At 40.2% G+C, this 12,295-nt stretch overlaps 1 protein-coding gene across 1 annotated transcript in view; it reads right to left on the bottom strand.

Annotated features, from left to right (window-relative positions):
- The window catches only part of STX5 (syntaxin 5), a 68,530-nt gene extending 65,297 nt beyond the window's left edge, over positions 1 to 3,233 (bottom strand). The window contains exon 1 of the mRNA XM_075837296.1: positions 3,169 to 3,233. The gene's annotated coding sequence lies outside the window, so the exon portion shown is untranslated. The remainder of the gene's footprint in view (positions 1 to 3,168) is intronic.
- Positions 3,234 to 12,295: the final 9,062 nt, after the last annotated feature.

Raw genomic sequence — 12,295 nt, 5'->3', positions numbered from 1 at the left:
ATAATCCTTGGTCATTAACGTGCAAAATGGCCCGGTCATTAAGGGGTTAAAGAGGTTTTCCCATAAGAGACATTTATGACCTAGCCACAGGATATGTCATAAATGTCAGATAGATGCAGGTCCCACGTCTGGGACCCACACCTATCCCTAGAATGGGGCCCCCGTAAACCCTGTTCTACTGCTATGTGTTGTAGCTGAAAAGTGTGATATACAACCATGAATTACGGAAACAGCATAGCTCCCTGAACTGTGACTACCATAGAACTGAATGGTAGTCACATGCTTCAGCTGCAACACAGAGAGGTAGAACGGGTATAGGGGGCCCTGTTCTAGAGATAGGTGGAGGTCCAGGACGTAGGACCCGCATCTAGCTGACATTTATGACATATCCTGTGGATATTCCAAGATAAATAGTAGAACAGCACACGTCTCCAGATCTTCAAAGTGGTTTTATTGTCAGAACATCCACGTAAAACAGGCAACGTTTCGACCCATAGTGAGTGCGGGGTCTTTGTCAAGCCTGCACACTCACTATGGGTCGAAACGTTACTTGTTTTACGTGGATGTTCTGACAATAAAACCACTTTGAAGATCTGGAGACATGTGCTGCTGTTCTATTTATCTTGGAATTTGCATTATGCCTGAGTGGGTTTGCCTGGCTTGACAGCGTGCACCGCACCAGACTCGGGACTTGTACTGCTTCAATATCTTTTACTTTGCTTCATATCCTGTGGATATGTCATAGGTGTCTCTAAAACCGAAAGGAAGGAGAGATGATCCAGCGCTGTGTAGAGTTTAAAAGGGAAATGCTATTCCCACTTTTATTGGCAAAATTGATTAAAAGTGAAAAGGAGACGCAGTCTCAAGGTGAAGAGTAGTAACGGGTTGTTACCCGAGCCTACGCGTTTTGAGCACGTGCAGTGCTCTTAGTCATGGCAGAAAATATGAGAGCCCTGTGTGTTTGTCTACTTGATATGCATCGCTGGTAATTGGCAGAGGTTGGTGATTGGATGTAGGTAATTGGTAGATGTAGCTACCGAGGGAGTAGTCCCAAGTGATTTGGACGTAAGTGAAATTTATCGATATTATCCTGTATATAAAAAATTTTGATGGTGACAATTTATCAATAATACAGAAATTTTGTTATGTATGCAATGAATGTTGGGACTGTCCATAAGGACTGCATATTTGGAAATGGTTAAGTGTTCGATAATATATTGTATTACCAGCGAGGCAGGAGAAAAAATACACGATGGGGCATATAAGCATATGAATACTCTTGAAATACAACAAACAGTGATAATAAACAAAGAAACATAGACGTGAAAACAGTACAGAATACAATGCAATAATTAATTACGTGTATCCAATATAGAGTTGGGAAGGTATATGATGTATTTATTTATGTATGTAGCGTTAAAATGAGATGCATTGTCTGCAAAGTGAAAAGGGGACTTCGATATTTTCAATACTCTTCTGGATATAAACAAGTTCGTCCGTAATCTCACGGTTAAAAGGCACTTTCTGACACCGGAGGGAGAAGACCCCACACCTCCAACGGAAGCATCAATGATACCTGCAAATAATAACATCTACAGAACGCTCATGTTCCATGAACAAATGGCACTGCTTTGCCTAGAAGATTTAGCTGAAGAACATCCTAAATATCCTACTTCCAATCAAGCATTGAAGTTTACTACCAAAAATCCTGCCATACCAACCTTTTTGGCCTTTTTGAATGACAATGATCTGAATCTCAGATTCACTCATGGTCACAATCGCACTACCATCAACTTTCTAGACTTAAAATTAACTTCTAGTACTGGACACAACATATGCTCAGAAATTTTTCACAAACCCATTTCGGGAAACACCATCTTGCACACGACAAAAAACAACGACAAAACTGACAAGTTACATCAGACAAATTCCAATATACCCACTTTAGTATTACAATTTAGCAATCAGTTCAATGCTATTAAAAATATGGTTCTCAAATACATTCCTCTCCTCTATGAGGATATCAAATTGGAAAAGGTTTTGGAGAATGGCTGCAGAGTAGTGTCACGAAGATCACCGACCCTTGGCAACATGCTGTCTCCTTCACTTTTAACATTAAATAACTCTAAACCAACGTGGCTATCACATAAAGGTTATTTTAAGTGTGGCACACAGCCATGCAGGGTATGTACTTTTTCCAAGGCCAGAAAACAGTTTTCTAACTCTTTAGTGAATACAAACTTTCCAATTAAATCCTGCATAAACTGCAACAGCAACTACGAGGTTTACATTATTGAATGCACAAGCTGCAATTTAAAATATGTGGGATGTGCTACGAGAAAATTTAAAATCCGTATTTTAGAGCACCTAGGGTATAAGAAATCCCAACATTGCAAATATTTCTAACGCAGCTAGACATTTTATTTCTTGCCATAATAGGTGCGTCAATTCCTTTTGCACCTATGCAATTGAGAAAATTAGGGGAACGACTAGAGGGGGAGATCTCAGACACCTCCTTCTAAGCATAGAGGCTTTCTGGATCTATAACTTAGAAACCCGATTTCCACTTGGTCTAAACCTCAAGAAAGAATTAATGTTTCATTACTAAATACTAAAAATTACAGAAAATATCCAATACACTCACTCTATATTCTAGTCCCCGATATGCTTAGATTCAACTAACATCAGTCAATAGTCATCCTAGGGATATATCAGCAAATACAGAATAAAGTTAGATTTCCATCTAAGAATAGATTCTTCACCATCCAATCTTGAGGTCTTCCAGATTGCTATTTTTTCTATGATTAATGTAAAATATTTTTCAAAAACAAAACAAAAAGACGGAAACCAAGTGTAACATCTACTTATAAAATGTATAGCATAAATTGTTGTTTTTTTTTGTTTGTTTTTTTATAACTATCATGAATAACTTCAATCTCCTCCTCTTGAATTAAACAATTGGTAATATGTCTATTTATATCAGAAGAGAAGTTCTACAATATACTATTTTTAATCCGGGTCCCAAATATATCTCGAACCATTAAATTTTAATCTATAGACATTGCTTATAGTGTTATATATATATATACTCTCTATTAACTATTTTTTTTTACATTTAAACTATGAGGAGTATTGATAATACAGAAAATAAAGCAGAACACAACCTACCATACAGACATGGCGTTTTCTGGTTTGGTTCCCTTGGTGGCGGTTTTGTCCGGTAAAATTCCTCTCCGAATGTCAACATAGTATAAAGAAAAAAACAGATATGATTTACAAAGAAACAATCTAATTTATAACATGAATCTTTTCATGTAAAGACGGCTTTTTATTCGCAACTTTATACATATATAATTCATTTTTGCTTTATAAGTGTATGACAAATATCTCTATTATGTACATGTTAAAACCATATCGTCAAAATACAGTCCATTAAAAATGATAGCAATACGTGATATACATCACTTAGAAAAATAAGAGAATCTCTGGTCTCGTTTCTCTTTGTCATATTAGAAAGTACTTTCCTTTCTAATTTTTAACCCACAGACAATGCATCTCATTTTAACGCTACATACATAAATAAATACATCATATACCTTCCCAACTCTATATTGGATACACGTAATTAATTATTGCATCGTATTCTGTACTGTTTTCACGTCTATGTTTCTTTGTTTATTATCACTGTTTGTTGTATTTCAAGAGTATTCATATGCTTATATGCCCCATTGTGTGTTTTTTCTCCTGCCTCGCTGGTAATACAATATATTATCGAATACTTAACCATTTCCAAATATGCAGTCCTTATGGACAGTCCCAACATTCATTCATACATAACAAAATTTTTGTATTATTGATAAATTGTCACCATCAAAAATTTCTATATACAGGATAATATCGATAAATTTCACTTACGTCCAAATCACTTGGGACTACTCCCTCGGTAGCTACATCTACCAATTACCTACATCCAATCACCAACCTCTGCCAATTACCAACGATGCATATCAAGTAGACAAACACACAGGGCTCTCATATTTTCTGCCATGACTAAGAGCACTGCACGTGCTCGAAACGCGTAGGCTCGGGTAACAACCCGTTACTACTCTTCACCTTGAGACTGCGTCTCCTTTTCACTTTTAATCAATTTTGACAATAAAAGTGGGAATAGCATTTCCCTTTTAAACTCTACACAGCGCTGGATCATCTCTCCTTCCTTTCTGCATTTCCCACCGTAGGCCGTCGCGGGGATCCGAGCGAGGTGTCTGGAGACGCACAAACCGGTGAGCTGGAGGTTTCCTCCCCTCCTTACTTCTGTCTCTAGAACCCTTTTAAGTTAACTTGTGACCTGACAGGTCACTTACAGGGGGTATGGGTGCGCGCTTCAGACTGTAAGACATGCTCTCTGTTAATTGACTGGCCAGAAGTGCTCACATGAGCAGCTGTGGCCAATCCGAGAACAGTGGGCTTGTGTTAGACTAAGAAGCACTGTGGGGGATGGACGGCAGAGCAGGACAGGTAAGTAAATGTACTGTGTAATGTACTGTATTCAATTGGATCCGCGTCCTAAGGAAACTGGTACAATTGAAAGCGGTGGTGAGGGAAGGGAGCCATTAGTTCCCTTCCTCATCATTTGCCGTCATTCCGCTGGAGCAGGCCTGATTAAAACAGACCAGGCCTGCATCAACGGAAACTTTATTCCTGAGCCTGCCCAGGCTAGTAACTCCTAGTGCGGGGACTCCTTTCTATCTGACGGAGTCCCCGCACTAGGTTTATAGTGGCGCACGCACCAGAGATGCACCAAAATTGTGGTTCATCTCGTTTGATTCTGCATCACTTACAAGGCTCAGTAAACTAAGCAGTGACAGCTCTAAGCTGTCACTGGTTAGTTTACATCACATGGTCCCAGCATTGGCCTACTTTTTGTTTTTGCATTTTACAGGTTCGGTCGTTGGACTGTCAGATTCGATGACAGCGTTTTTATTTTCAATAAATTGGTTAATGAGGGTTGGGTGGGGGGGTTTTATTTCAATAAAATATTTTTTCTGTGTCTGTTTTTTTTAAAGCATAGCTAAACTGTAGCCCCCAAAAATTATTTAAACTGTTATTATGTTCCTCTATGTGAATACATTACTCCTAGCAATTTTTTCCACTTCAAAGTACCTTTTTTTTTATATGAACGGAAGGAGAACAAGGAGCAAGACAGCCAAGTAATAAAATACCATATCTTTAATTAACACATCAATACACAACACATGTTAAAAGTTACAAAAGGACAAAAAGACTCTGTAGTTCCAGTGAAGCACTACCAAAAAGTGACTCCCAATACTGGACCAGTATTGGGAGTCACTTTTTGGTAGTGCTTCACTGGAACTACAGAGTCTTTTTGTCCTTTTGTAACTTTTAACATGTGTTGTGTATTGATGTGTTAATTAAAGATATGGTATTTTATTACTTGGCTGTCTTGCTCCTTGTTCTCCTTCCGTTCATATATGAATCTATGGGAGTTGCCTTTATCTTGTATTTAGGGAGGTTGCCTTACTTGTACAGCACCTAGCCCTTTACTATCATTGCTATATGAGCTTTCTTTGTGTGTATAATATTGTATTCTGTGTTTCTCACAGCAACTGGCTCTCAGCAAAAGATGAACTTTAGAGCACGTGATGAATCATGGCTCGCACAACTGGACCAAATATTTAATGAGGACCCTGTTTTAGACCCAGTTATTGGTGGTAGGGATAGTAGAGAGCTCTTTAACAAACTGAAGCTCCTTTTAAATAAAAGAATCAAAATTTGGTGGAACAAAGCTTTCCATCACCAAATATATTGCCAGGGGTTTGATTCCAAGATGTTTGAGAATCCAAGTGTTTCCATCTTTTAATATAGAAAATGACGACTTTAAACTAAAGTGGGAGTCCCTAGCTGACACATGCTCTAGGGGTTTTATGGACCTTCTGGTTCAATCTAATACTAACACACTTATTGAACTGGAAAAAGACATAGAAGATGTTCAGGCCATTTTGAAAAAAGAATTCTCTAATGAGATACAAGTTAAGATCCAAGAGGATTTAGACAAGGAATATTCTAAGTGGGAGAAGGATATATGTGCGACCAAATCAGGGAAATTTAAAAGAGACCTATTGGACTATTCATCCGATAATGTCTACAGGTGGCACAAGAGACAGGGTCGCTCCAGATCTAGATCCTTCGCCCATTCCAGATCCTCATCTATATCATCCCGAACATCAGGTGACGACAATAATAGAGCTAGGGACACTCATGCCAACAATAACACTGGGACTAACCAGGGATTTCCCGGCTCAAGGCGGCACTATGACAGAAATGCCAAACAGAAAAATATGTGACAACTTCAGCAGGATAAGAACCCAGCTAATAAATTAGAGGTAATTAACCTATCCTCTCACACCCTCTCTGATGCCCAAAGTAAGGTCCTGAGTAAAGGGCTGACTTTTTCACCCACCAATACTTTTGATTTTTTTACAGCGTTAAAAGATCTGCATTTATTTTCGCGCAAATTGGTTTTAAAAAAACTTCACAATAGGAGCTCCGACACTTTAACGATTACCAGTGAGATGGAAAGAGAGGCTTTACAAGCCTTAGAGGATTTGTTGCGTGAACAGACGGCAGAGGTAATGGGCTCATTTCCAAAATCTGTGCTGCCCAGGTCCGCGAGGTTTCCCCCTTTGTCTCTGTGTCCTCAAGTGGAAATTTTTACCAAAGTAGTTATGAATAAATTCAAACAACTATCCACTATGAGAGGAGCGGATAACCTCACTATCACTCAGAGGAAAGCTTTGAGTGAACTGCAATCATTGGACGATGTTGTAATTAAACCAGCAGACAAAGGGGGGAACATCGTGGTTTGGCCCGCGCTTCAATACGAAAAAGAAGCCTTTAAAAAACTACGTGACAAACAGACTTATGTTAAATTGACACATAGCCCTCTGTCTGCTTTCTCCTCAGAACTAGTCAAAATTCTTGACAAAGCCCTGGATAAGGGTATTATCCCAAAGAAAATATATGAGGGACTTGTCACTGAGGAGCCCAAGATTCCTACCTTCTACCTTTTACCCAAGGTATACAAGAACCTTTTGGACCCCCCGGGACGTCCGATCGTGTCAGGTATGGGTGGTCTCTGTGACCCTATTTGCAAATTTGTGGATTATTATCTTAAACCCATGGTCACCAAGCTACCTTCATACGTCAAAGACACGACAGAGGTCTTGGGCAGGTTAGACGGAATCCAAATAGAGTCGGACATGCTTCTTGTTACGGCTGACGTAGAGTCTTTGTATACTTGTATACGTCACTGCGATGGTTTGGAGGCGGTCCGCTTCTTCCTGGGAATGAGCAACCGGGATGGCGATATGTGTAATCTCATTTTGGAACTTCTCCAGTACATTCTGGCCCACAACTTCTTTGTATTCAAGGACCATTACTATTTACAGACCAGAGGAACTGCGATGGGAGCGGCCTGTGCGCCATCCTATGCAAACCTGTTTCTTGGCTTCTGGGAGAGGCAGGTTTTTCATGGGGATGGCGCTCGGGCCGCAGAACATGTACAGTGCTGGTTTCGGTACATTGATGATGTCCTGTTCATCTGGCAGGGGTCAGAATGTAGTCTGGCGGAATTCATGCAGCAGCTAAATCTAAATCCTTACAACATCAAGCTAACCTATAAATCTCATAGACAACAGATTGATTTTTTGGATATAGGGATTTTTGCTGATTGTGACGGTTTCCTCCAGACAGATGTCTTTCGGAAATCCACATCAGTAAATTCACTGCTGCATGCTTCATCCTTTCACACACGGTCAACTGTTAAAGCCATCCCGGTTGGGCAGTTCATCAGGATGAGGCGGATTTGCTCTACCAATAGACTTTTTGAACGGCAGTCAGACGATCTTAAAATCAGATTTGAGGATAGAGGGTATAGCACACGCCTTATAAAATCAGGGTATAATAGGGCTAGAACTACACCACGACATGACCTACTGCGATCAAAGAAATCCCCTACTGTGGATAATAATGTCCATTTTATTACGACGTATAACAGCCAATGGGACAAAAGGAGGTCTATTCTTGGACAACATTGGCCAATTTTGAGATCTGAACCCGCCCTAGCGCAATGCCTACCCTCAAAACCCATGATGACTGCTAAGAGGAGCAAAAATCTTAAAGATCTTCTCACTAAGAGCCATTATGTACCGAAACACGTCAACCCATTCCGTTCTCGTGGACCCAAAATCGGATGCTACCCCTGTGGTGACTGTAGTGCATGCCCTAAAATTAGCAGAGCTCTAGATTTTGTGACAGCAGACGGAATGAGGACATTCAAGATCAGAGAGTATATCTCGTGCAGTACTACACACGTAGTTTACTATGCACTTTGTGGATGTCCTAAAATCTATATAGGTCTAACATCTAGACAGCTGCGGATACGTACCAGAGAACACGTACGTGATATCATTGGAGCTGGAGCAATAAGTGATTACAGACAACTTAAAACTTTGCCTAGACATTTTAAACAACATCACGGATGTAATCCCAACTCTCTTAGGATTCGCGGCATTGACCGCATACACTGTGGCATCAGAGGGGGTGACTTGAGGAAGGTGCTGGCCCAAAAGGAGTGTATGTGGATCGTCAAACTGGGAACGATGATCCCTGGGGGGCTCAATGAACAACTCAATTTCGCCCCTTTTCTATAAATTTCCTTACCACCAATTGTTTTTAATGTAATTTTCTTTTAACTTTTGTGTCTTCATTTTGCTACATAGGCATCTGACGTACTAATTCTGTGACAGCCTTTTTTTTTTTTTCTGACGAGAATATGAAGCCTATTATTGGATCCCTACTAGCAAGAACGAAGAAGCAGTTATGAAGATATATATATATATATATATATATATATATATATATATATATATATACATTCTGTTGTGTATTTTTTATAATCCCTTTTATCACTCACCATATATTGTGTTTGAGGGAGTGACGGTTCCTCTTTTTTGTTTATCAATATTTATAACACAATTTTATTAATGTGCCTACTGTATATTTGGCCAATAACCTGTCTAATGTCATTTTGTCGGGGATTCCTGGCTTGCGCTACGGCGCGTGGGGCTGGAAGTGGGGCATGCCTCACTTCCGGTTTTTGGCAGGGGATGCGCGCCGCGACTCCTTGGAATGAAAACACATGGGTGAGTGTACTTGTGGCTCACCGTATATAAAGCTGTCCTTTTACAGACACGTTAATACCCCTTGAGGAAGCATACCGCGAAATGCGCGTTGGGGTTTATCTGCACGCCTGACTGACTCTCCTGGTGCACGTATCATGGGTAAGACTATCTCTGAATAGAGAGGTGGGGGCTGATTGATCAGTTTTGTGGACTTAATATTACCTATGATTTATTATTTCTATCCCTAACCTTGTCTATCGCATTTATCGGTTATACTATATTAGGGCTTCATCTTGCATTCATATCACCTGATACTTTGCCCACACCCCACACTTTGTATCTGGAGTGTTTGCTACTTTCACTCTGGACCAGTATTGGGATTCACTTTTTGGTAGTGCTTCACTGGAACTACAGAGTCTTTTTGTCCTTTTGTAACTTTTAACATGTGTTGTGTATTGATGTGTTAATTAAAGATATGGTATTTTATTACTTGGCTGTCTTGCTCCTTGTTCTCCTTCCGTTCATATATGAATCTATGGGAGTTGCCTTTATCTTGTATTTAGGGAGGTTGCCTAACTTGTACAGCACCTAGCCCTTTACTATCATTGCTATATGAGCTTTCTTTGTGTGTATAAAGTACCTTTTTTGCAGCTTTTTTTCTTGTGAAACAGTCCACATCTATTTTCTCACAGTTGCTAGGGGCGTGTCTTACTGTGTGTGATGTTTGCCAGTACTGTATGCAATATTCAATGTGCCCATAGTTCCCATCATGCACCTAAACAGCCAGCCAATCAGGAAAACCAAAGGTCTTTTTGCAACAGTTGTCTTTTGCATCTGACATCTTGGATTTGCCATATCGGACACATCTTCTCTACTCTACCAATGGAAAGTATCTCAAGTTGGTTTTATAAAGTATCTGATAGCATTCGGATAAATACCTCCTCTCCCAGCTCTCACATCTTCCAGCATCCCTCTCTGCCTCCATATTCCTGCATTTTTCCTGCATTTTTTTTCCCTGCCTGCTCTCACCTCAGCCATACACTATGAGGTACAATATGGTCTGTACACGTCTGTCCTTATACTATATACTAGCACTGGATAAGGTATATATACTATAAAGACAGCTCTGTATACAGTATATACTACAAGGACAGCAGTGTACAGCACTGTATACAGTATATATATACACTATAAAGACAGCTCTGTATACACTCTACAGTAATATATACATTCATACATACATACATATATATTAGTCCTCAATAAATTAGAATATCATCAAAAAGTAAATTTATTTCAGTAATTCAATTCAAAAACAGAAAATCATATATTATATAGATTCACTACACACAGAGTGATCTATTTCCAGCATTTTTTTCTTTTAATGTTGATGATTATGGATGACAGTTAATGAAAACCCAAAATTTTGTGTCTCAGAAAATTAGAATATTTTATAAGCCCAATTTAAAAAATGATTTTTGAACCGAAATGATGGCCTACTGAAAACTACGTGCAGTATATGCACTCAATACTTGCTCGGGGCTCCTTTTGCTTGAATTACTGGGTCAATGCGGCGTGGCATGAAGGCGATCAGCCTTTGGCACTGCTGAGGTGTTATGGAAGCCCAGGTTGCTTTGATAGCGGCCTTCAGCTCGTCTGCATTGTTGGGTCTGGTGTCTCATCTTCCTCTTGACAATACCCTATAGATTCTCTATGGGGTTTATGTCAGGCGAGTCTGCTGGCCAATCAAGCGCAGTAATACTGTGGTTATAAAACCAGGTATTAGTACTTTTGGCAGTGTGGGCAGGTGCAAAGTCCTGCTCGAAAGTGAAATCAGCATCTCCATAAAGCTTGTCAGCAGAGGGAAGCATTAAGAGCGCTAACATTTCCTGGTAGACAGCTGCGGTGACTCTGGACTTGATATAACACAGTGGACCAACACCAACAGATGACATGACTCCCCAAACCATCACTGACTGTGGAAACTTCACACTGGACGGCAAGCAACTTGGACTGATGCCTCTCCACTCTTCCTCCAGACTCTGGGACAAATGAAATGCGAAATTTACTTTCATCTGAAAGCAGGACTTTGGACCACTGAGCAACAGTGTTGGTCCACTGTGTTATATCAAGTCCAGAGTCAACGCAGCCGTCTACCAGTAACGTTTAGAGCACTTCATGCTTCTCTCTGCTGACAAGCTTTATGGAGATGCTGATTTCATTTTCCAGCAGGACTTGGCACCTGCCCACACTGCCAAAGTACCAATACCTGGTTTAATAACCACAGTATCACTGTGTTTGATTGACCAGCAAAGTCGCCTGACCTAAACCCCATAGAGAATCTATAGGGTATTGTCAAGAGGAAGATGAGACACCAGACCCAACAATGCGGACGAGCTGAAGGCCGCTATCAAAGAAACCTGGGCTTCCATAACACCTCAGCAGTGCCACAGGCTGATCGCCTTCATGCCACGCCGCATTGATAACCCCTCAGCAGTGCCACAGGCTGATCGCCTCCATACCATGCCACATTGATGCAGTAATTCATGCAAAAGGGGCCCCGACCAAGTATTGAGGGCAGATACTGTACATATTTTTCAGTAGGCCAACATTTCGGTATTAAAAATCATTTTTTAAATTGGGCTTATATAATATTCTGATTTTCTGAGACACTAAATTTTGGGTTTTCATTAAAGAGCCTCTGTCACCACATTATAAGTGGCATATCTTGTACATAATATGATCGGCTCTGTAATGTAGATTACAGCAGTGTTTTTTATTTAGAACCACGATCATTTTTGACGGAGTTATGACCTATATTGGCTTTATGCTAATGAGTTTCTCAATGGACAACTGGGCGTGTTTTACTTTTTGGCCAAGTGGTCGTTGTACAGAGGAGTGTATGACGCTGACCAATCAGTGACCAATCGCTTCTCTCCATTCATTTATACAGCACATAGCGATATAGCTATATCGCTATGTGCAGCCACATAAACACACTATAACGTTACTGCGGTGTCCTGACAATGAATATACATTACCTCCAGCCAGGACGTGATGTGTATTCAGAATCCTGACCACTTCTGTAGCGT

The sequence above is a fragment of the Rhinoderma darwinii genome, chromosome 9, assembly GCF_050947455.1.
Source record: "Rhinoderma darwinii isolate aRhiDar2 chromosome 9, aRhiDar2.hap1, whole genome shotgun sequence".
In the NCBI taxonomy this organism is placed as follows: Eukaryota; Metazoa; Chordata; class Amphibia; order Anura; family Rhinodermatidae; genus Rhinoderma; species Rhinoderma darwinii.
Note: the sequence above shows the minus strand (reverse complement) of the source record. Positions and strands in the feature narration are given on the sequence as shown.